The following is a 20,006-nucleotide window of genomic DNA, read 5'->3' on the forward strand; positions in this document are numbered from 1 at the left end:
CTGATGTGTATAAACAGGACTGGGTTCAGATTTGACACTTAGCTCATGGACTTGAATGACAGCTAAACAAGGGGATGGAGAAAGGAAGAAGCAGAGGAAGCTTGAAAAGGAAGCCTGGAGTTCAGTTACAGTCATACTGGGTTTGAATAAATGGTCAAACATCACAACAAGATGAGCAACTGCTATGCAAAAATAACTGGAATCTGGTATTGTTCATGAGGTCACCCAGAGGCTGGGGACAGCACGCTTGCAATAAACTGGAGACACAGAAGGGAGAATATAATATTAAGGAAAAAAACCCGAACAGCTCAATAACAACCAAAGCCGCACAATGCAGGACTTTTAAAAAGCCAAAGACCATTAATTTCGAGAAGAGGAACAAAACACTCTATAGCTGTGTCTGGACTTCCTGGGTGATACACCGTATCTCATCATTCCAGTCTTCCGTTCTTTAGGATAAGGGTTCTGCCACCTGCCACATGGATCGTAGCACAGGATAATAATTTGGATTGGAAAACACATCAGGAGGTCTCTAGTCCAAACTCCTGCTCACAGCAGGGTTGCCTGTGAGGTCTGAGCAGGTTACTCAGAGCTTTACCCAAGGACAGAGACCCCCACCACCTTTCTGAGCAACATTTGGGCCTCCTTCTATAGAAGCCAAGGCCTAGAGTGCACACCCCATCAGGGCATAAGTCTAAAGATAGGGAAATGCTCATGTTTTCTCTCATTTAGAGGTAATCTGTGTTGAAACTGGTTGACAAACCAAAGATGGCGAGAAGAGTTCACGTATTTGGATAAGAAGAAATCATCAGTGCCTTGAGGAGCACTGCCTACAAATTGCCCAGGGGCAGAATAGACTGGAAAGAAGTGAAGTGGAGGATGAAAATGGAGTGAAAGAACTCCTGACAGTGAGTGTGCACAGCACATTCAATTGGCTCAGGGTCAGGGAAGGAGGTGAAAGCAGCAGGGGGAACCCTGAAGTTGTGGAGATGGGCAGGAGGGATATGAAGGAAAACAGACTGGGTGGAGGCACTGGAGCAAATACAGCACAGACCAAAAAAAACATGGTGGTTTTGGCAGGGAAGGAAGATAAGCGTTATTCAAGCTGCTAGAGACAGGAAGGATAACAGCAAACTAAAGGGAGAGGGAATGTGATTTTCTTATGAGACAAAATTGCCCATTATAGTTGGTGAGATTCAAGATAAAAATCAAAACGAAAGCAGAACTGAGAAGTATAAAGACGGTGGCCACAAAAAATGGCTGTGGTCACCACTGTAGGTCTAATTTAGTTCAAGACACCAGACAGTTGAGCCAACAAGCCTCATCAATGCTGAAGTTGGGAAGAAGAAAATTAGTAGTGGGGAAATTCAGCCTGGTGAATATTGAGGAGCAGAGTAAAAGATACAGGAGCAAAAGAAAGCACCTGTGATGAACCTTTCTATGGGAGAAGAGCAAAGTTGGTGGCAGAAGAGAGCAGGGGGAAACAATACACCACAAACATATTACAAAGAGGGAGAGCGGTACATAGAGATTTCAGATACGGATCAAAAGAAACCTTGATACAGCTGTTTTCTGCTCTAACCATGGCCAAATAACAGGAAATTCCTGCTGCACGGTAACAAAAGCAGGTTAATGTTGACCAGGAAAAAACATCTGTTCTGTATATCAGCTTAGAGCAAAACGTTACAGGCTTATCCTTTTAAAAACCATATTTTATTGAGCAATATAGTCACCGCGAAGTGCAATACACAATACCAGTAAGATATAACATTGTGCTTCATTTTGTTTTTCACCTTGAATCTTTCCCAACTTTAAGCACAATTTTTCCCTTATCTTTATCATAGTTTGTACATCTTCATTTAAAAGGTTCTTCGTGCAGCACTGTTTGACACAAGCAGAACAGACAAACCTTTAACCAGACTTAGCTCCTGCCTCTGATCTAAATAGGGGCAGCCTGGTCTCACCATGCAAACATCTGCAAACTCTGTACACACACCCAGGACTTCTTGCTTTGATTCATCCATTCATAGAATCATTTCGGTTGGAAAAGACCCTTAAAATCATCAAGTCCAACTGTTAACCTAACACTGGCACTAAACCATGTCCCTAAGAACCTTATCACAGAATCACAGAATGTTAGGGATGGGAAGGGAACTCGAAAGATCATCCAGTCCAATCCCCCTGCCGGAGCAGGAACACCCAGAAGAGGTTACACAGAAAGGTGTCCAGGTGGGTTTTGAATGTCTGCAGAGAAGGAAACTCCACAACCTCCCTGGGCAGCCTGTTCCAGTGCTCGGGCACCCCCACTGTGAAGAAGTTTCTTCTCAAATTTAAATGGAACCTCCTGTGTTCCAGTTTATATCAATTTCCCCTTGTTTTATCATTGGCTGTCACTGACAAGAGCCTGGCTCCATCCTCGTGACACTCACCCTTTACATGTTTATAAACATTAATGAGGTCACCCCTCAATCTCCTCTTCTCCAAGCTAAAGAGACCCAGCTCCCTCAGCCTTTCCTCATAAGGGAGATGCTCCACTCCCTTAATCATCTCTGTTGCTCTGCGCTGGACTCTCTCCAGCAGTTCCCTGTCCTTCTGGAACTGAGGGGCCCAGAACTGGACACAATATTCCAGGTGTGGTCTCACCAGGGCAGAGTAGAGGGGAAAGAGAGCCTCTCTTGACCTACTAACCACCCCGCTTCTAATACACCCCAGGATACCATTGGCCTTCTTGGCAACAAGGGCACAGTGCTGGCTCTGGGTCATCCTGCTGTCCACCAGGACCCCCAGATCCCTCATCTATAAGCTTTTTAAACACATCCAGGGATGGTGACTCCACCAGCCTGTACCAATGCCTGACAATCCTTTCTGTGAAGAAATCTTTCCTAATATCCTATCTGAACCTCCTCTGGTGCAACTTGAGGATGTTTCCTCTTGTCCTACCACTTGTTACTTGGGAGAAGAGACCAACACCCTTCATGCTACAACCTCCTTTCAGGTAGTTGTAGACAGTGATAAGGTCTCCCCTCAGCCTCCTTTTCTCCAGGCTGAACAGCCCCAGTTCCCTCAGCCGCTCTTCATCAGACTTGTGCTCCAGGCCCCTCACCAGCCTCATTGCCCCTCTCCGCACTCTATCACCCCGCTGTCTCGCTCGCTCGCCGCTCGCCGCAGGCGAAAGGGGCGTGACCACACGGGCAGTGGGCGGGGCCTCCCGGGGCGGCAGGGCCCGGCGCGGCGGCGGTGGGAGCAGGCGGAGGGGGGTGCGGCAGCCCCGCCGCCCGCCCGGCATCGCCTGTTGCAGCGCGGTTCCTGGCTGGTAACTATTCCCTAATCATTATAATTAACGCGTAATTCGTTATTTAATTATTGGATAATTTATTGTTATTATCATAATTATTTTCATTATTAGCATTATTATTATTTCCACCCCGGTGCTTACCTAGAAAAGAAAAAAAAAGAAAAGAAAAATTAAATTGAACCCTGGCCGCTCGGACGGGAGGGGCCGGGGAGAACGGCCGGTGACACTGTCCCCAGGTGGCGGAGGCTTAGCGGGTGCTCCCGCAGGGGGTGCGGGGCCTGGGGAGCAGCTGAGGGCGTGTGTGGAGCTCTGTATGGTTAACATACATCCCCCGAGGGGCTAGGAACGGGGCTGCTGGTGTCACACTCTGCCTTAGTACTGCAGCACCCGCTGGCTGGATGGGGTAGCAGGTGTAAATCTGATGTTTCTTAAAGCGAACTGGGTCGAGCTGAGCCAAACCTCTTCAAATTAATCTCGGAAATATAATTACTTTCAGAAATAGACTCGGCACTGCCGTCCTGGTTCAAGCAAACCGCATTTGATCAAGTATGAGAGAGATCTTGCTTGGGTATAAAGAGTCTGTTGTAAGTCACTTAGAAATGTGGGATAGGGCAGAGAGGGGACTGAACAGGACAGGGAGGGATGGGACACCGAAGTGGAGGCAGTTTTAGCATCTCTGTTACCTGAAAATGATCTCATTTGGTTGCATTTAGGGACTAATGAGTAGTCTGCATCTGTGTTACGTGAACACTGACCACCAAGCATCGTTTTCTATGTCAAAAACTGCTCTGCTGATACATTCAATCGTAGTATTTATTTATTTTTTAAATTCCTTTTTGTCCACAGGGTCCCGCTAAAGACAACTTCTTTATAGTGGTAATAGTTTTGAGAATTTCTGAAGGGCATTTCCCTTGACTCACTATGGAAATGAAGAAGCTGGTTTGCACGTTGCAGATGACTCTGCTGTTTGTCCCTTGCCTGCAAGGTTAACGTTTTCCTACCAGGCTGGCAGCAATCAATTCCCCTCTCTTGCCTCCACTTCTGCTCTTCCTTTGCACGTATTCCACTGCAGAAAGTGAGTGGAATAGGCTGAAGGAAAAATTTGGATGTCTTTCACAAAAGAAACTGGGTAAATGAAATTAAAGGTATGGCTGCAACGTCCATAATGAATGCCAGAGGGGAATTATTTATGTAACAGGCCAAGGCATTTACATTTTTTATGTAATCATCATAGAAGAATCAATATCATGCCCGGGTGATTTATTTTATCATTGGCTTTTGTGCGTAGCAGTGCGAGATTCAAAGCAAAACTTCACAAAGAAGAAATACACCTTACATGTGTGCCCTGCCAAGTCGCGAAGTCTGCCCCATTAGGCTGTAAGCTCGTTTGGGCAGCTCTGGTGTCACTGTTTTTGTGTAGTAGTGACAGTTGCATGTCCACCAAGGTGTGTCCACCCACCCTGGCACCCCTTTCCATGGGAGGCAGAACGGGGGTGTTCATACCTGCCTTTGGGTTTGGAGTTAGGGTACAACTAGGGTGAGCATCCAAATCTGGGAGCCCAGACACACTCCTGAGTCTCCTGCTCAGATGCAGGCATGTGTTACTGAAGATGACACCATGAGGAAGGCTAAAAAGACACTCGAAGGATCCCAGAATCCTCCTACTGAAACGTTTCTTGAGTGGTGAAATACTGGGTTGCAGTCTTCCTTTGGAGATAAATGGTTTTATTGAGGTTTTATGACTGGCAATAGGGATAATCCAACAAACCCTTGCCAAAAATTGTAGTTTTTCTTCACTGGAGCACTGAATTCAGCAGGATTAGTAATTTCACCAACATGCACAAAGCCAAGTGTTTGGTAGGTGGGATGTTGTGTCGGCCTGGATACAGCAGGTGATGGTACTGTGCTTGGGCTTGGCCAGGTCCCCTCTGCCAGGCATCTGCTGGCCAAGGTGGTAGGAGACGTCCTTCCCACAGTGCTGTCTCCTGGCTCTGCAGCAATGTCTGCATGTCTGTATGGGCCAGTGCTAGGTGGTATGTGGATCCCAGACTGAACACCCGACTTGTTAAATACCGGAGTGTGCTTTAGGGACCCAGACCACCTGATGGTGCAGAGTGAGGCTGCAGGTTTTGCATCCTGTATTCTGCGAGCGGGATGAAATTTTGCTTTTACAGGGGCCCCTGGTAAAACTTCTCCAAGCTTCAGTGGGATTGTTTGTTTGTTTGTTTGTTTGTTTCCTTTCAGATGAGAGGAATGAGGTAGCCTTTGTGTTTGCAAGATCAAGGCCTGACTTTTTGTTTGTTTCAGCATAAAAGACAGTTACAAGAGCTGTGCTTAAAACACCATCTCACGCAAAGGTTTGTGTGAGTTCTCACTGGTGGGGAAAGAGCCTTCTTCCATTTCCTGTTCCAGACCCTTCCCATGGTGATGGCAGGAGCCGTGACAGCAGCTGTGCGGTGGCACAGCCACCTGAGTGGGTGTCTGGTGTGGCAAGACAGGTGGGAGTGATTGTGGCCCCAGATCTCCAGCAGTGTCTGGCACTGATCTCCATTGGTGATCTCTCTTGGGTGACTGGCTGGATGGTGCTTCCATCAGCTGCATCCAAAATTATGCCTCTCTTCCTTTAATGAATGTTAAAATGTACTGATTGTGAGAGAGAAGGCCAGCAAGAGTGACAGTCCACTAATGGAGTATGTAATACATCTTATCTTTGATTTAGAAACCAATATGAAGTTCAGATGAAACTCCCTTTCCCACACCACCACATCATGTGGTACTTTCTCACATCCCATCGCTGTCTTTATGACAGACCTTCGGTTCCTGAATTTTCCTGTGTACAACTCACACTTCGTATAGCCCTTGCTCCATTAAAGGTACAATGCTAAAAAAGAAGTCCTCAGATGACTCAAACCTTCTAGTCACCCATGCAAAATCAGAGAAAGAAGCAACAAGGAACCACAGGCAGGGCCATGTTGGGAGCATGTGCTGGGAGATGAGGAACTCAGAGGTAAACTGCTGCTCCTCTGCATGCACGTGTGTAACCCGTACAACTGCTAAATAACCAAACTTATTAATTTACATGTTATTTATGAATTTATTTTGCAGATTTAGCTCATGAAAATATAACCAGTCATCAGAAATTATATTATTTTCCTTGTATCAGAGAATCCATATTTTTGGTTTTGATGGCTGGATGAAATAAATAACAATTGCAATGGTGTGGGTTGCCAAAATCGAATGATTTTCACCAAGAAGCAGCTAGGACCATGCTGCTAGTCCTCCTACTGACCTTTAGTATTGGTGACATAGGGAGCACACAACTGGAAAATTCACAAATTGGTAATAGCATTACAAAGCGGACGTGAGGGATGGATTTCTAAATTGGTGGCATACTCTGCAAAGAAAACATCAGCTGCTTTTCTTTCAGTGTTTTGCTTTTCTCAGACTCTCCATGTGGGCAGAGACTCTCTGGAGAGTGCCCAAGCAGAGCCCCTGACCCAGTCAGCTCTCAAGAGCCCTGAAGTTGGTCGTGCTGCGTGCAGGTTTAGGGGCCTGAGTCAGATACCTGGTGTTAGGGAGGGGAATAATCTCATGTAAACATCTGCAGTCTGTAGCCTTCCTCTTTTCTTCCTACCTTACCCAGTGACCTGGTGACCCTTAGTATATACAGTGCATTAATTTTATTCTCTCTTACAGGAAGACAGCTAGTCCAATTTCCTTCTCTCTTATGGGATGATAGCTAGTCCACTTAATCAGCATTTTCAATAAACCTAATTTATTTTTTAATCTGCTGTAACCTTATTTAATCTGTTTCTATTGTTATCATCCTTATAGGTTTTTTTTAAGAGTTTTATTCTGAATCCTTAGTTAACATTTTCCTAGTTTAAAATTAATCCTTGTTGGTTTTCATTATTGAACCTTCAATATTTACTCTTCCTTTCCTGTTGTTATATTTTAGCACTAGTAGACATTTATTAGATTCTGAATGTACGCCCTTGACTACTACCATTTCAGGAAGCCACTTAAGTTGTTTTGTAAGGTTTTTTTCTTTAAAAAAAAATCTCCAAAGAAGATCAACACAGTTCATTTTGTTCTTGCAAGGCCTTATCTTGCAGAAATTGAACCGTTTTCGCTGGGAAGACTCATATGTATGAGTGAGGCAATCGGGTATGTTTTTACATCAGAAAAGTTTCCTTCCTCGTAGCATTGCATTTTAATTTAACCCACCGAACATGAGATTTGGGGGGATGAATGCCAGAGGTCCCTTCCGGCCAGCATAGCCAAGGTCTCTCTCAGCCTGGTTAAACTGGGTACCACAGTATGAAAAAGCGTGGTTAAAACCCTAGTGTTGAAGTATTTGTTCAGCAGAGTGGCAGCACATGCCTTTCACATCACACTTATATCAGCGAGTCCAAAAGGTTTTCAGAAAAGGAGGCCAGCATAATTTCTGGAATTGATTTCCCCAAAGTTAAAGCACTGTAAAACTGCAGAAAAAGAATATTTGTTTCAGAGACCTGAGTATTTTACAAAATGTTGTTGTTCCTGTAAGCAGAATTTCTTTCCCCATTATAGTTCCTGTCACTGTGCTGTTATGTTGCCTAACCCTGAAATGAAAGCAGTTTTGTTAACTTTTTACAAATGCTTGTTGTCATGTTGGGATTGAATTGCCCACCTCTCTCAGGGCAGAAAAAAACCAAACCCTACCAAAACAAGAAAAGTTTCATTTTCTTGTGTGTACCAGTAAAAGGGAGCCAGGGTGCTGGGTAAGAGTGGAACTGAATGAAAAAAAAATTCTGAAAAAAAAACAGAGTAATTTTTTTTTAATGATAGTTTTTTATGGTCATAATAACAAGGTTAAATAACAAGGAAAAATGGAAACCCCAGTGTCTGCTTTTAAGCAGAAGTCCCAAGTTGAATCACTGAAGATGTACCTAAAAATAGTATCTTTAGAAGCAACTTCTTTGTTTCATGATTATGTAAAGATAAATGAGAACATTCTCTAGTTTTTCTTTTATTACTTATGGGAAGAACTGAAAAGATGACATTTCAGTGTGTCTTACAGACAAATGCTTCCTTGCATTTACGAGAAAATAAATAAAATAAATATAAGAAAATATATCAAAATCTTTCTACAAACTATACAGCTTTTACCCTACTTTTAAATTCAAAAGCATCTGTATTCCTAAGTGTCAGCAAACTTTTCTAGCATTTATTTCCTGTTGTTTTGTATACAGTCCTTTGTTGCCTGACATTCTGTTGAAAGAAATATGAAATACAATTTGCAAGATTTTTATGGTGAAATGTTGGTAATAGCGCCTATTAGTTAGCTTTGGCAGGCTATTTTTCTTCCCTTTGCAATATGTTTGCTGTCTTTATGTACAGACGGGTGTCATGAATTTGCCCCTCAGTTTTTTCCCCTGTGTATCCATGCCAGAGTTTTCAAAATAAAACGTAGATTTCAGATTACCTAGTTTAAGGCATGGAAAAAATAGAGCAGTCTCTAGAAAGCACTGAGCAGCTGTGGTCAGAGAGCTGTGCTGTGCTCCTCTAGGTCCCAGGGAAGAGGATGCATCCAGGCTTTCTGGAAGACCTTTAGACCAGAAGTTCATGGAAGTCCTCAGGTTCTGGACCTCAGAGTTCACCCAGTTCCATGCAGGGTTAGAGAAAACAGCAAAGACCACACAGCATAAGTGGAAATAGCTTGAATTAAGTTTTGCAGGCACAGTGAGGCCATTTGCATGTTAGTGATTTGATCAGCTTGGCTTTAATGAGCAAAGGTAATCAGAACTGTGATAACACAGGAAGTATGAACAGGGTGACGCGATGAGCAACAACAGAACATTGGGTTTTGCCTATGAATTAAAATGAAGTAGTTTATGCATTCTTTAAAAAAAACACCTTAGTTTTACCTAGCAGTTCTATTTTAAAATGCCCAGCTTGACATTTCTCCATGAGCATGCTTACCCATTGGCTTGGACCCTGCTCATCAGGGGGGGTCCTCACCAACCGCTCTGTTGTAAGGCTAGGCAGAGTAACTCCTAGCTTTGATGAGCTCCACTTGCTAAAAAGATCAAAAATCAGAGGCAAGCATCCCCCTCACCAGGTACCCAAAGCCAAGTGCCTCACCAAGCCTACTGTTGGGGTTGCCTCCATACAGAAGCCATCCCCGAGCTGGGGAATGAGCCTGCTTGTACCTGGTGGGAGAGGCCTGCGATGCCATCAGGTGATAAGCCTGGGAGTATCTGCTGCCTTTGAAGTGGTGCAGTAATTACACAGACATCAGATGGACAGATGGGGTGAGTGGACACTGGGGCAGAGGAACTAACACTGTGCTGTTCCCTTCCTGACAAGCTGGGGTCATCAGCCACTGAAGGTCTCCCATGCTCATGAGACTGGGTTTCTCAGAACTAACACCAACCATAAACTCTTTAAAAAGAAACTGTCTTCAAATACACGTCAGTAGGGAGCCTGATACTTGCAAAAGGTGTTGGAGTTTAGGTGGTGCTAGAGGTGTCAGTATGCGTAGGGCATTTGGAACAAATAATTAAAAAAAAAAAGTCCTCCAGAGAGAAAATAATGTTTTGCACATTTTGCCTCTTGATGATGGTTAATGTTTTACAGGATGAGGCAGTGATCAGTTTCTTTATTGTTATATTGCAAACACAGTTCTTATATTGTCTGTTTTCCTGAGAGATTTCTAGGTCAAGAAAGAGATACCAAAGGAGAAATACTTCCCAGAAAATGAGATTTATAGTCATAAGAGAAGGAAAATGTGCTTACTAAAGATCGTTCAGATCCACCTTTAATCTCCTGTAAGTAACAGGATGACTGATACATTTTACACCTGATTTCTAGTATCAGAAAGATTTTAAAAAATTGTTAATATATCACATTTTTATAAGAAATAGCACCCTTCCCCTGCCTTCTTTTCATTTTGTGTGTTCATTCAGTTAAAAAGGCAGTGCAGGTTTAGTGCTGTGATACACCAGTAAGCCCCGGTATTTTTGTGTGGATGCTACACACATAAAAGAGAAAACAATTTTTAAAACCAATTCAAAAGCAGATGTCAGGTGAGGACTGGCATTTTACACCAATTTTCAGATAACCCCTGCTGGCTGTCCTTGCTGCAAAGTTGCGGGTGTCCAAGCGTTTGCCTTTGTCTGCAGTTCTCATTTGCATCCCAATGTCCAAACTTCATCAACATCCACTTTCACAATTACATGCCTCACATAGACAAGCAGGAAGTTGGAAGAGGAAGGACTGTGCGATGGTTAGACCACTATTTCAAATCATGGGCGATCTCTCTCAGATGTATATACTAAAAATATGTCTTTTCTAAATAAGATAAGTAAAATACATTAGTCAGTGGCAGCTCAGTTGCTACCAGCATTTGAGCCAGGTTCTTTAGGCAAACTCAGGTATTTCTGCCCTGCTCTGCTTTCAGTGTCTATTTACCCTTAGTTAAAGGCGTTTGTGCAACCAATGGTAATCAGAAATCCTAGCAGCTGCAAGACAGGTGTCCCATTAGGCTGTAACCACCATGGATCTGCCATGTATTTATCATCTCATCCTTCCTCTCACAGCCTTTCTTGTGGGGAGATTTGAGGCCTCTCCTGTGTTGTCCCAGGTGCACACAACCCGCGCAGTGGTGTGTCCCAGAAATGTTGGACAGAAACACACAGCCTTTGCCTAAATTCTGACTTATTTTGCAAGGGCATGTAGGAGGACATGCAGAAAATATGACCTTTAATAAAAGCTGGGGTTTGTGGCTGCAGATAACCTGTGTGCTGGGAAGGAAGGGAGACCACAAAACTTTGTGGAAAGGCTGCAGAGCAGCTGATACACAGGCTTTTACTAAATGCATAGTAATTTTTCTCTCATTCACGAGTCAACATCTCTTGGATCCTTTGCTGGAACATAGCCTTGGGCATAGAGTAGCTGGAGCATCATAGTTCACATGCCAGCTGTCCTCATGGTGCCTTGTTCCTGTGGCTGTGGCCAGAAATGCACCCATCAAAGGTGCGTGCCTGTGCTCTAAGTAGAGAAAGCTCTCAGTACTGAAATCTCACTGGGATGTGGAAATACACTTGCTTTTAAAATGAAAGGCAGCAGCTCTTCAGCCTTAGAGGAAACAGAGATTACAACATACAGCTGAAACTACTGAGGAAATGTAAAGAGGCTGAACTAAATGAGGTGGTGGATGCCCCATTCCTGGAGACATTCAAGGCCAGGATGGATGGGGCTCTGAGCAACCTGATCTAGTCGTAGATGTCCCTGCTCGTTGCAGGGGAGTTGGACTAGATGAGCTTTGAAGGTCCCATCCAACCCAAACTATTCTGTGATTCTATGGTTCTAAATCTAGTATTTGCAAAGGCACCTGTGAACCCTCTTGTTTAAACGTGATTTGCTAGTCAGAGCCTGCAGCATGCTGTTGAGGTCGCACTTAGAGTATCAGTGTGCTGCACAAGAGCATGGTGAATCTTTGTGAAATGAGTCAGGACAAAGTTGGTTTGTAGGGGTTCATTGCAGGCCATCAGAGACACCCCCCAGTTTTCCTTCTTCTTCCTGTTGCAGGAACAGCTCACGTGCAGAGGAGGGAGAGGGACCAGACCAGCTGTTGGGATTTTCTTTAGTGTGAAATCTTTGTGTGAGTCTTCTATAGTTTGGCTGTCTAGTGTTTCTGATGGCTAAAATGCATATTTCGTTACACACTACTCAGTCATGTAATATATAATGCTGTGAAAGCTGAAGAACATATTTTGTTATACTAACAACTTAGATACTTTCCACATGAATCCTTAAGAAAGGATTTAGAGTTACTGTTGTGTAGGAAACTCATTGCTGCTCATGTGAAGCTCATAACTCACCAGGTAGGAAAAGGCAAAGAAATGCCTGAAGGAGTGTTAAACCAGCCAAAGCAAGTTTGACCAGGAGGCAGACTGCTCCTGCCACTCTTGACACTGAACCCTCTTTCCCTTGAGCTGTTCAGTGCTTGTGCCAGTTTCTTATCTCAGTCTCATTCCACTTGTCCTGTGTGCCTGTCCTTCAGCCCTGGCAAGCAAAGGGGTGGAAAATAAAAATTGAAGATGGTCCTTCTTTCTTCTCCCCTCACCCTTTGCGGCTGTCTGAATGATGGTGGTACAGCAAACCATCCTTCTGTCTGTCTCTTATATCTGATTTCTCTTACCTCCCTCCCTGTCTCATCTGGGATAGTTCAAGCCCTTTGGGGAAGCTTTTTTTCTTATCTTCTGTCTTTCTTCATTCCTGGAACCACAGTGCCCAAAGGCTCCAGGAACTCTTGTAGAAACCAGCTCTAGGAACAAAGAAAACACCAAGATGCAAAGGAAAAAAAAAAAGCTGAGTGCCCAGGAGGATTCTGGAAGAAAAATTCCTGGCTGCATTACTCATTCCTCTATGCAAACCTGAGGTGCCAGGGAAGATGTTTTCTGGCCAGCACATCACAGCGACTGAGGCCATTTTCATCCCTGAGCAGTAACATGGCTCATTGTACCTGGTCCTGAGTTTTGGAGTGGACTTTATGGCCAGTTTGTACATATTGCCTATGGTAGCACTTGCCAGGCATGTCTTTGCCACCAGCTTTGGTGGGAAAATGTCCAGGAGAACATGACTGTCAACATCGGGGGGATGTGTAGATACCCCTGCCTCTGGAGATCTGCAAAGGTCTCACATTGCAGCCTCCTTGGCTCAGTCCTTGTGGCCATGGAGCATGCAAAACACTGCCAGCACTGTGAGGTGTCAGAGCTGTGGGAGGACACCATCTCACACTGACAGAGCACCAAGAAATCCTACTGCTCAGGTGGTATTTCTGGTGCCCATCCCTCCTCTGTGTGCCCTCAGTTAACCTCTTTGAGGTGTGCAGAGGAGACTGAGGCAAAGAATAAGCTTCCCTGAATGGCTCTCAGCTATTTGAGAAGCTGGTCTGGCTCCATCCCCACCCTGCCTATGGACCATCAGCTTTCCCCCGTCCTTGCTGCTGCCACAGGACAGGCACCAACCCCCCTACATGCCTGTGTCTGGTCCTTGGCACAACTTCAGCTGCCTGGCCAGGGCGAATGATGGCAGGGCTGCTGGCCATGCCTCAGACAGTTGTCTGCTTCCAGACAGTTGTCCGCTTCCAGGTCATGGCATAAGCTGGCCAGTGGTATCATCTGCAGAGATTTCCTTTGTCTTGAATGTGTTCAGGGGTCTGTGTCCCCACAATGTGGAATGATGGCATTTGCCATTCATTCATTGCATGCAGCACTAATAAATATCTGTCACAGAGGCACCGCGAGGTTGGTTTAAAGGACAACAGGGTCCAAAACAACTTTTATTAAACTGGTGAGAAACAGGGTTTTAGCACTCCAAAAGTGACTTAAATACAGGTTCGAGTACCAGTTGAGGAAAATTATTAAGAGACAGCAACTAATACAACAGGCGGTCCACAGCGTGCATGCACGTGGCTTCTCCAAAACAATACCAGAGCCGTCTCTGAGTCCAGGAGGAGTACACACTTGCCTGAACACAGTGCGGGATTATTTTAAAGAGATACACGCACTCATAGTGAGTACGGAAAGTGTACACTCGCAATTATGTGAGGGTAAATTTATGATACACTTGCAATCCTGCGAGGGTTAATACACGTGCAAATGCACATGGAATATTACACGTGCTTATGTGGAAGCACAGGAGGAAAACACACTCGCGATTGTGCAAGGAAATAATTTATACACGTGCTCGTATTGAGCACGGAAAGTTACACGTGCTTATGTGGAAACACAGGAGGAAAATACACCTGCGATTATGCGAGGATTAATTTTACATGTGCTCATATTGAGCACAGAAAGTTACACGTGCACGTGTGCATGGAAAGTATAAATACACTCGCAATCCTGCGAGGAGAAATTTTACTCACACCCGTGGCAGCAAGGCAAGCGGGGTCTCCATCCCAGGGAGAGGGGCTCTCGGCGGCAGCATCTCACTCGTGCTCCGAGAGACCCGCGACAATGAGCGGAGTCTTGATGAGAATCCCGTTTTTTATAGGCTGATCAGATCTGTTTGTAGGCATTCCAGAAGCTTCTCTGCACCCCCACACCGGCTGTGGGGTGCCCCTGAAGCCTCCAAACATCCCCCACACTGGTCACAGGTGCCCAGCAGCTTACTGGCGCCTCGGCACTCCCTTCTCCTAATGGCCCTGGCCAGGGTGCTCTGGGGCCAAACAAAAGAAGCTGTTAGCCTCAAACAGCAGAGAGAGAGGGAGATGTGCCTACTCCTTCCATACTGAAGGAGGGAGGGAGAGAGAGGGGGAGTTTGCATCCTGCCACAATATCAGAGAAGTAGCTAAATGGATCTGCCCAAGGTCATCTCCAAAGCCAACCTGCTCATTGGCACAGCTGTATAACGAAGGGTGGAAAGTGGGCAGCAACACTGGCTGGGAGCGACACTGTCCCTTTTGGGGTTTCGGATTAGGGGATGGGTTGTGTGCTCTTGCTCCCTACATGTCAGTGAGTGCCTAGAAAAATGGACCTCATTGTTGACTTGGGGCTGACCTGCAAGGATTCTGTGGTCTGTGCATTTATTTAGCGGGATGCAGAGCTGAATATTGTCAAGCACTATTGATCTTTGGGCTGTTTATATGGGGGGTTTCTGGGCAGCTGCCTGGAAGAGTTTGTTCTTTTTCTGTGATCTGGAAGAGCAAAGAAGGCGCTGGCTGGGATTATTAGTGTGTCTGTCACTTGGATAGCAGAGGGCTTATCTCCTGGCCCTGCCCTGTGGAAGGCCTTGGTTTCTAAATTCCTAATGCCACTGATGAACATACAAGATCATTACTGTGGTGGAGTTTTCATTTGCTACCATATTGTTTAACATTTCTCTTTCCCCTGTGCCCCTTGAATGCTGTGTTAAAAGAGTAATTAATATTTGTTTTAAGTTTATCTGTCTTTTAGGTAACACTAAAGCTAATGTTTTGTGCTCCTTTTCAAGAACAGTTGTTTAGGGGCTTTTCTGAGTCTTCTAACATTTGAAAGCATACCTGATGACTTTGCCTCATTGGCTTTCAGTGTACATTAGCCATAGCAGCACAGAAGATGAAGCAGCTAAGTGAGGATGAGGAGATGAGAAACTCATCTGCTTGTCTAAGGATGTGCTCTGTCTGTCTACTAGCAGTGATATGTATGATACCCACTGGTAGCAACACAAGCAACTTCTGTGTGAGCAAACTCATGCCACATGATACACGTCTGACACTTCACACTAAGTACTGGCTTATGAGTGGTGGATTTTCCATTTCTCTGTGTTCCCTCAAAGATCTTTCACTTTAAGCAGTCAGCAAAATTAAAGTCTAGTTTTCTCTTTTACAATATGTGTCTTCCGTATGATTGCTAACTTAACTATTACTCCAACATAGAGGTTCTTCCTGACCATATTTTAGTCAGGTGCTAAATACATTGTTTGCTAAAATTTGTCCAGGCTGCCTCCAACTTTTGCTCAGGTGTGCAAAGCCTCACAACCTTGGCCACCATTTCTGTCAAAGCCCAGCTTCTGCTCTGTATAGACTTCTATAACAGAATTGGAACATATCTTTGGAGGAATACCCTTCAATTGCCTTGCAGAGCTTATTGACATCTTTCCCGCCTTATCTCAGCTGAGCTTCCAAGGGGTGTCAGTGCCAACCACTTGGAGAGGAAGGTGAAAAACAAATGCAAGGAAAACCTTGTTTTTGCTTATTTGAGATAAGCAAAGCTGATACTGAAAACATGAAGGAATCATAACTGGGATTTTGTGGGGTTTGGGCTGATGCAGAATTACAGCTAAGACCAGCTGCAAGTGGTATTCATGATTGCTAGCAGGGAGAGATGGGCAGAAATGTCTCCCCATTCCCAAGCTTTTTCCCGTCATATTTGTCAGTTTATGTATGTCATGGATGGGATTCATCCCAAATACAGGCTCTGACTCTGAGGATTTCTGAATAACCATGTAAAAAAAACCATCTACTGGGACTAGATTTGTTGGGAAAGAGTGTGGTCTTGTCTGCACTCCTTTTCCAAAAACACAGATGCACCAGGTAAGAGTTTGTTCGATTCAGGACCTTTGTGGAAAACCTGACCTCAGATACATCCTGTGTTTAATTTCCATACTAATGCCTCATCCCTCATCTGCCAGAGGGTGATGAGCCCTCCTGAGGCAGAGCCAGAAGCAGAGCTGGGTCTGCAAACACACCTGCAGGAAGGCTTGGAAATGAAATCCCCTTGGTTCAGGCATTTGTTGTCCAGATTCTGTGATTCTATACTGAGATTTTTTTTTTAATGTACTGTAGAAAGACAGCAAGTTCCTCCAAGGGCAAGCAAATTCCTCTCCCAACAAGAAACTAATAACTGCTTGTATGGGTTTCTGAGCAGCAGTTTCTGTGCAGAATTTCAGGATGTTGACCCCCCCGGCTTGGAAAATGCAGGTGAGAGGCTTCGAAAGAAGTGGAGCTTCTGAGCTGAATACCCTTAGAAATATTATGAACACTGGTAGAACAGCACCGTGTGAACACAAGCAAGCAGAAACAACTAGGGCAGGAGTCAGGGAGTGAGGAAACATCAAGAAGAAGTGAGAGAAGGGAAAAAAATACAGAAAATGTGTCAAGGGAAAATGGAATAATAAAGGGAAACATGACAAAGGAAGAGGAAGAGATAGAAGAATGTAACTTTTACGGAAGCTGAGTGAAAAAAGCAAAAACAAAACAACAAAAAACCCCAACCAAAATGAAAACAAAACAAGAAAACCCCAAGCAAACAAAAGCCACAAAAACAACTCACACCAAATAAACAAAACCCCAAAACAAGCAACCAACCAACCACAGAAAAATAAACTAAAAGTAAAGCAAACAGCCTAGGAGGTAAAAATTTTCAACATTTAAAAACATATTAAATCAAAACATAATGATAGATTGTACAATAAGGTATGTATGCAACATGCCTGCATGATATTTTGTTCAGTCCTACAGGTGTTTGTATGCAGATTTCTGTCTGAATCCAAAGCAAATTGAATTATTATTTCCTTGGCAAAAAGCCACCTGTGCAGAATTTGTTCAGGAGAGCAGCTTCATTTATAATTGTGGGGGATATTTTCCTGCTATCACATCACTTTGCAGCAGAAGACAGGTACTTGAAATTTTGGCAGTGGGTGGTAGCGCCTGTGCTCCCAGCAGAAGAGCTTTATCTTTGCTGTGACAGCTGCCCTGGGCACATGGTGGAGCCTGGTGCTCACATATTGGACAGGGGCGGGGGCCTAGGGAAGCCCATTTTACTACCAAGCCCAAGCCATCTACAGTTCATTCTCCAAATATTGAGTGAGAATGAGGCTGTTAAGTGTAACAGATAAATGAGAAGATTGGTTAACTATGACACAGCTTTTGCCAGATTCAGATTTTCAAAAATGATGACTTTGTTTCCTCCCAGCTTTGCAAAAAAACCATAAAAACATTAAAAATAAAACATCTGTTCCATTTGTTTCTCCATGCTTTTTACTCCTATAAGCCTCTGGCCCACTGAACCATCAAAGTCACATTTTCATACTTTCCCCCCCCCCAATCACAAAGGTAAAATATTTCCTTAAAGAAAATCAGAGCAGCTGGGAAACAGATTTTGGGTTGAGTCAGGGTCTGACCAAAACTCTGGTTTTCATAGGCGTGCAAAACAACCCAAAACCATGAGAGCCAACATTGTTGCAATAGCCTCTGCAAATGACTCTTCTGGACCCGTATCCTCCTGGAAGTGGGTTTATGAGCTAGCAGACTCACTGCTGGTCTCTGTTTGCAATGTGGGATTTGGGCACTTTCCCAGGAGACCCATGGTTGCCTGCCCTCCTTGTGCGGGCCATGGCTATTCCATTGGTTAACAGTGGCCAGGCTCTCCCAACCTCTTCTTCTCTCCACCCCACCAAGTAAAAGCTAAGATTAGCTCATGCACTGTTATTAATATTTCAGTAATACTCCCCATTGCAACAAATGGATGGTTCTGCTCAATAATTCATGGCTGGGCGTAGCTTATTAAATTTGTAGTGGAGTATACACTTTCATGTTATTTATTTATTCTTGCTTTCATTTTACAGTTGTTTTTTTCCCCTGCTATTTCATTTTTCACTTGCTTAAATGCGTCTCCTTCAAAGTTCAGACTGCTTGCAGGAAATTAATCTTGTTCCTTATGCCTTTTAAGTAAGGCTAAGCTCCTACCACAAGGGTCTGGGACTGGGCCATAAGGAAGACTTTCAGACACTGTCATTTCGGAGCAGGCGATCCCTTTGAAGCAAAGTCACTTTGGGGCTTTGGTACCGAATCTGACAGCCCAAAGTTCATCCCTGGCCTCAGAGCTATCTGCTTTTTGTTTCACAGGGATGTCTGGCTCCTTCTGCTGAGAGAACAACCTTCTCCAAGACCAGCAACTGATTGTTGCCCGATCTCCTCTCCTAATCACCCACACATATATTTTGGTTGGTTGTACCCCCTGCTTAGGAGTGATCTTTTGCTTTGCTTTGCGGAAACAGACTACTCATAGCTTTTTTGATCTTTGTGGCTCATCTTTATTACTAAATAAGACAGCCTGTCAGTGAAACTGAAATAAAGATTGCCTTAGAAAGCTCATAGCCAGGTTTTCAGTTAATGGTTTGGAAACCAAAAACTGCACAAGCATATAAAATCACAAACCAGTCTCCTAGCCTATGTTTAACAGGACATTATCCTCCTGGCCATTCTTGTGCCCAGCTCCAGGGGAAAGGGTGTACTTTAGAGAGCCACTGCTTCTCAGAATGACGGCACCAAAACCACACTTTTCAGTATGGGAGACCTTATTTTTACGTGCCTCTATCTCCAGACATGCCAGCATACAAGCGTAGATGTCTCTCTCAGCCAAGTCTAAATGCCTTTTTGCTCGTTTGAATGGGAGGTTACCAGCTCTGCTTTGTGGCAGAAGTTTCCCTTCATTTCCTTCATGCCTGTGTAGCATGGGCCACCACCCTCCATGCTACCTTCTCCTTTCTCCTCTGGCTCCATGCAGCAGCTGTGCAGGGCGGTGCTGGCAATGCTCATACAAGAGGTCCATGGGTGTCGGTGGGTCCTGGCATGGAGGGTGGTGGTTGCATGGGGATCGGAGATCCTACGTCTTAGGGAGGGAGAACATAAGGTGGCAGACTCTAGATGGAGATGAAGCGCTGCAGGGGTAGGTCTGTCCCCTCCTTCTTGCATGACCAGAGTGAGACAAAGAATGAGAAGCTCCTGTTGCACCAATAGATATTTCATGGTATCATGATTTCCTCCCCCAAAAGACCCCAGTATCCGTGCTGTGGCAGGTTCAATGGGATCACACGTCATTGCTTTGCATTCTCAAGGCTTTTTCTAGCAGATGTAACGCAGGGAGCATGCAGTGTAAACGGTATTATTTTCACATGCATCCTGCAGAGCCCCTAGTCTTTAGCATTCTCCTGCAGAGATCACACATGGCATTTCAGGATATATTGCTAACACAGACAGTCCAAGCCGTGGGTCAAATTACCTCCCCCGACTTGAGCACACACCATCAGAGTAATGACTTCTGCTTCACAAGGACTCATTTACCTTTCAACAGCATTTAAGTACTCAGGGTCCATTTTCAGAAACAAGGCAGGCATTTCAGTACCTAAATCACTAGTGGCTACAGAAGTGTCACTGACTTTAATAGGAACAAGAACAGGG

At 44.5% G+C, this 20,006-nt stretch overlaps 1 protein-coding gene across 2 annotated transcripts in view; it reads left to right on the forward strand.

Moving 5' to 3' along the window:
* Positions 1-20,006, forward strand: part of LCP1 (lymphocyte cytosolic protein 1) — a 67,271-nt gene that overhangs the window by 12,688 nt on the left and 34,577 nt on the right. Inside the window, exon 1 of one of the 2 annotated variants that reach the window (XM_065857270.2) lies at positions 3,198-3,313. The exons of the other annotated variant lie outside the window; for it this stretch is intronic. The gene's annotated coding sequence lies outside the window, so the exon portion shown is untranslated. Of the gene's footprint in view, positions 1-3,197; positions 3,314-20,006 lie in introns of those variants that run through there. 2 annotated transcript variants of the gene reach the window in all.

Source organism: Patagioenas fasciata, chromosome 1 (assembly GCF_037038585.1).
Source record: "Patagioenas fasciata isolate bPatFas1 chromosome 1, bPatFas1.hap1, whole genome shotgun sequence".
NCBI classification, from domain to species: domain Eukaryota; kingdom Metazoa; phylum Chordata; class Aves; order Columbiformes; family Columbidae; genus Patagioenas; species Patagioenas fasciata.